Genomic DNA, 6,000 nt, shown 5'->3' on the forward strand with positions numbered 1-6,000 from the left:
TCTTCTCTTGTTATGGGTCTATTCAAATTTTCAACATCATTTTGTGTTAGTTTGGGTAGGTAGTGTGTTTCTAGAAATTTGTCCATTTCCTCTAAGTTTTCAAATTTGTTGAAGTACAGTTTTTCATAGTACTCTGTTATGATCCTTTTTATCTCAGTTGCGTGTGTTGTAATGTCCACCATTGCATTTCTTATTTGGGTTATTTGCGTTCTATCCTGTTTTGCTTTTGTCAATTTGGCCAGTGGTTTGTTGATCCTTTCAAAGAACCAACTTTTGGTTTTGTTGATTTTTTCTGTGTATTTCTGCTCTGATTTTTATTATTTCCTTTCTTCTGGTGGCTGTGTGCTTCTTTTGCTGCTCTCTTTCTATTTGTTCGAGTTGTGTAGCTAATGTTTTGATTTTTCCCTTTCTTCTTTTTTAATATGTGCATTTTATTGCTCTAAATTGACCTCTGAGCACTGCCTATGCTGTGTCCCTAAGGTTTTGGTATGATGTGTTTTCATTCTCGTTTGAGTCTAGGAATTTTTTTATTCTGTCTTTGATTTCTTCTCTTACCTAGTGGTTTTTAAGCACAGTGTTACTCAGTTTCCATGTATTTGATTTTTTTCCTTGGTTTTCCTGCTATTGATTTCTACTTTTATGGCACTGTGATCAGAGAATCTACTTTGTATTATATCAGTGTTTTGGATTTTGTGGAGGGTTGCTTTGTAGCCTAAGATGTGGTCTATTCTGGAAAATGTTCCATGTGCATTGGAAAAGAATGTATACTTTGCTGCTGTTGGGTGGAGTGTTCTATATATGTTTATGAGGTCAAGCTGATCGACCGTGGCCTTTGGATCTTCTGTATCTTTGTTGAGTTTCTTTCTAGATATTCTGTCCTTTACCAAGAGTGGTGTGTTGAAGTATCCTACTATTATTGTGGAACTATCCAGTTCTCTTTTCAGTACTGTTAGAGTTCATTTTATGTATTTTGGAGCCCTATCATTGGGTGTGTAGATATTTATTATGGTATGTCTTTATGGCGGATTGTCCCATTAATCATTGTATAATGTCCTTTTTTTGCCTTTTATGGTGGATTTTTTTTAATGTCTATTTTATCTGAGATTAGTATTGCCACTCCTGCTCCTTTTTTGTTTCTGTTTTCTTGATATATTTTTTCATCTTTTGATTTTTAGTAAATTTATGTCTTCTTTTCAAAGGTGTGTCTCTTGTAGACAGCATATTGATCGGTCCTCTTTTTTATCCATTCCATCAGTCTCTGTCTCTTTATGGATGCATTTAAACCATTTTCAGTCAATGTGATTATTGACAGATGTGAGTTTACTGCTGTCATTTCATAATGGTTTTTGTGTGTGTGTGATGCTGAAGTTTTTGTTGTTCCTCTTACTATCTTGTGCTGAATTCCTTTTGTTTGTAGATTTTTTTTCATTTCTTTCATTTTTATAGATTTTGTGCTTATTGCAACTTTATGTTTTTCTTCTTTATTTTGATGAGTAGGACTGTTAACTTTCTTTGTGATTACCTTGAAATTTACCAACACCTTCCTATGTCTTGGTAATTTTCTTGTGAGGTCTATCCTATATGCAGTTCATTGAGCTTCTTAGGTGGTTGGCTTCTCATCTTTCACGATATTAGGGAAGTTTTCTGTCAGCAAATCTTCAGTGATCCTCTTTGTGTTTTCTGTTTTCTTCCCCTGTTCTGGAACTTTGATAACACACAAATGTTTGCTTTTGATTCTATCCCACATCATTCTCAGGGTTTCTTCATTTTTCTTTGTTCTTTTCTCTGATTTTTCCTCAAACAAAGGATTTGTCCTCAATTTTGCTGTTCCTGTCTTCCATTGTTTCAAATGTTCTCCTAAAACCCTCTATGGCACTGTCCATTTCTGTAATCTTGTTGTTTATCTTTTAGGTTTCTACTTACTGTTTTTGTATGATTTCTAGTTGTTTGTTTGTTTTGACATTTTGTCCTGTATTATTTTCCTGAATTCTTCCATTCTTTTGTCTGTCTTTTCCATGTATTTGTCTATTTTTTCCCTTATTTTTGTTGCATTTTCCTTTGTCTCTTGGAAAGCCCTGAATATTAGAGTTTTGAATTCCCTATCAGGTAGTTCCAGTGCTTTTCTTCTACCAGAAGGTCATCTGGTGTTATATTTTGGATGCTTCCTTGAGCCATATGTTTTGATATTGTCTGCTGTCTTTGGGACATTCAGGAATTATTTTCTTAGTTTATTGATTGTAGATTTGTTTGTTTCATCCTGCTGTTTTGTTTCAATTGTTTATGTCTGAAGAAGTTGGCTGGGCATTCTTTGTTGTTTGCTCATTTGTGGGCATGATACTTCTCACCACCTTGTCCAGGTGGGCAGGGCCGGTCTCTCAGATATGGTGCAGTAAGGCAGGTCAAGGGGAGGGGGAGGGGCAGGGATGGGTTGCTTGTGGCATGTACTAAGGCCAACAGGGTGGGGCTGAGAGGCACTGTAGGGCAAGGTCCAGTGTTTTGCACCTGTGCTGCTCAGGGGTGTGATGCTCAGCATGCGGTGCAGATAGGCAGGAGGGAACAGGGAGGATGCGATGTGTGCAGCTAAGTGCGTGTGGGAAAGAAGAGAGAGAAACAGAAGCCCTCCCCCAAAAAATGGTGCTAAGGGAGCCTACCGGTGGAGTGGCGTGGACCCAGGGAAGCTGTGTGATGGTGGCTTCCTAGCTGGGCAGTGTGGCACAGCCCATCAAGAAGGCACAGAGACAGCATGCATGGTTAGGAGGGTGGGAGAAAGGAAAGGAAAGAACTGAAAACAAAACAAAACAAAAAGGTACACATGGCCAGGTGGTGGGGAGAAAGGAAAAGAAAGTAGAGACAGACAGGAAACCAAGAAAAACAATGCCCCAGGGGAGCCCACTGGCGTGGCGGCATGGACCGGGGAAGCTGTGTGCTGGCGGATCCCCAGTCAAGTGATGTGGCACAGCCCTGTAAAAAGCAGTGGAGACGGCACATGTGACCAGGTGGTTGGGAGAAAAGGAGGGAAAGGATGTGGAAAGAGACCAGAAACTGAGAAAAAAAAATTACAATGCCCCAAGGGAGCTCACCAGCATGGCAGCACAGACTGGGGAAGCCATGTGCCGGCAGTTCCCCAGCTGAACAGTGTGGCACAGCCTGTCAAAAAGCAGTGGAGACGGTACATGCAGCCAGGTGATCAGGAGAAAGAAAAGGAAGGAAGGTAGAGACAAAACAAACAAACAAGAAAATAAAATGTCTTGAGGGAGCCCACTGGCATGGTGGTGTGGACAGGCGAAGAGACTCCCAGCCAAGCGGTATGGCACAGCCTATCAAGAAGGAGTGGAGATGGCACAGGGTGCCAGCTGGGCAGGAGAAAGGAAAGGAAGGCGGTGAGAGAGAAGAAACAAAAAGAAGCCAAAACAACAAAAAATGGCATGAAAGGAGCCAGCTGGTGGGGGTGGCGTGAATCCAAGCAGAAAGCTGCAGAGGCTGTACAGAGGGAAGAAGTGCAGGAGGTGGGAAAGCATGTATTCCTGGTTACCAGGTGGTCTGTCTCCTGCTGGATGCTCCATGAAGTTGTCTTCCTGCACTCCCTGTCCCCTATTCTTGGTGACTGCAGGGTCCACAATGGTGAGTCCACGCCACATTAGTTGGTAGGGGACCTCCACACTGTAGCTCTCCTTGTTCACTGTTCTCTGTCAGTTTCTTATTTCATTTGGTGCTTGGATGAGTTCTTTATTTCTTCATTTGACACTTAGGGTTCCAGGATTGATGTTTATATTTGTTTTACTTAGTTTCTTGGGTCTGTGCTGTAGAGGGAGGGCATGGTGCTTCTGTCTATAACACCATGTTGGCTCAGGCCACTCGCTTTCAGAGTGCTAAGCTGTTAAGTAAAAAAAATTGACTTCTCTGAGGCCATCATGCTGAGAGGAAGCCCAAGTCACACAGAGGGGCTATGGATACATATTCAGTTAACAGCCCAGTTGAACTCCCAGCCATCAGTCAGCATCAACTGCCTCTTAGGTGAGTGATGCTGTCTTGGAAGTCCAGCTCAGTCAAGCCTTCGATTGATGGCAGCCTCAGTCAACATCTTAATGAAACTGCATGAGACACTCCAACCAAGAACTGCTTTCCCTAGTCCTTCCCAAATTTCTGTCCCACAGTATCTTGAGTAAAACAAAATGGTTGTTTTAAGCTGCTAAATCAGAAGATAATTTGTTAAGCAGTAAGAAAGAATGGAAATACAACTCTAATTTCTTTTTCACCCCTTGGATTCATTCAGTGAAGGTAAGGCAAGGCTAGGGGTAGAGAGTGCCCCAACACTTTCTTCTTCTTAATGTTTTCTTTTTTTTTAATCGATCATTTGATTATTTATTAATGTATCAGCATCCACACAAAAGTTTTGAGGCTGCTCACAGAGAGATAGCCAATAAAGCATAATAGTAAATTAAATAAGTGAGGAAATGATTCAGAATATTATAGAAGACAAGCAACCAAGTTACCCATGAAGCCCAGTGAGTATTCACCAACTGAGAGCTGGGGTGGGGTTGTGATATAGGACTCCCAGGCCTTTTGAAGCCTGTCCCAGCTAGGACTCTAGGGGCAGCATCAGGGAATGGGCATGGAGGAGTTGCATGTGGTCCATTGTTCATTCTCTTCAATCCTGGGGGAGCTTTGCCCGTTTCGGAGACTTTGCCTCTTTGGTTCTGCACCCTGTTCTAAGAATAATGGTTAAGAGCCCAAGTTCCTCACTGCATGAGACATCTCTCTGCACTGGTTCTGCCACCACCAGGATCTTGATGTTTTCTTTTGCTCCAGAAAATGACCCTTCTCATCCTGAGTCTTTGAGCACCCAGAGACCAGTTGCTCAGGGTTCCTGATGCATGTCACCTAGTTCTCAGGGATCCAGGACTATGTTGGTGCTCTCCCTGCTGAGAAATCCCCATGATGCATACCCCAGGCCTCTGCTGCCCCAGGTTCTGGTAGAGAGCACCAAGGAATGCAGGGTGCACTATGAAGTGCCTCTGCTTCTGGGAGTCTGAGCTCCCCATCTGTCCTCCTCTGGTGGCTCTGAAGCCCACTAGGACGAAGGAAGGCATCAGCCAGCCAGCATGCCTTGGGGGCAGGTGTATTAGTTTTCTATGGCTACTGTAATAAATTGCCACACACATGGTAGCTTGAAACAGCACACATTTGTTCTCTCACAGCTCTGGAGGTCAGAAGTTTGAAATTAGTTTTGCTAGGCTGAAATCAAGGTGTCTGCAGTACTGCACTCTCTCCAGAGGCCCTAGGGGAGAATCTGTTTTCTTGACTTTGTTAGCTTTTAGAGCTACATTCCTTGCATTTCTTGGCTCATGTCCCCTTCCACTTCAAAGCATGCTGCGTACTATCTTCAAATTTCTCTCTCTGCTGTGAAAAATTTCCTTCTTCTCTCTTATAAGGATCCTTGTGATTATATTTAGGGACTCTGGATAATGCAGGATAATCTTTCCATCTCAAGATCCTTAACTTCATTACATCTGCAAAATCTCTGTTACGGTATGATATGATATTCATAAATTCCAGGGATTAGGACTTGGATATCTTTGGGGGTTATTAGTATTATTGGCATGTCAAAACAGAAATGTATTGCCTCATAGTTCTGGAGGCTAGAAGTCTAAATTCAGGGTGTTGGCAGTCACGCTCTCTCCAAAGGCTCTACAGGACAATCTTTTCTTATCTCTCCCAGTTTCTGGTAGCCACAGACATTCCTTGACTTAGCCATTGCTGCATAAGTCTGTGGTAACATGACCTTCTTCTCTTTCTGGGGGCCATTATTTAGTCTACCACAGAGGGTATCTACATTTATAAATCTTCTGCTTGTCCATAAGGGCCTTTGGCCAAACCAGAATGAACATCATAGACAGCTGAGAAAGAAAAGAATGTCTTGTTTTGGCCTCACTGGGAAGGTAACTCCTGTGGGGATCTGTTCACCGTTGAAGCTGGAGCTGAGGGGAAAAACACCCCTAA

This window comes from Loxodonta africana, chromosome 9 (assembly GCF_030014295.1).
Source record: "Loxodonta africana isolate mLoxAfr1 chromosome 9, mLoxAfr1.hap2, whole genome shotgun sequence".
Lineage (NCBI taxonomy): Eukaryota > Metazoa > Chordata > Mammalia > Proboscidea > Elephantidae > Loxodonta > Loxodonta africana.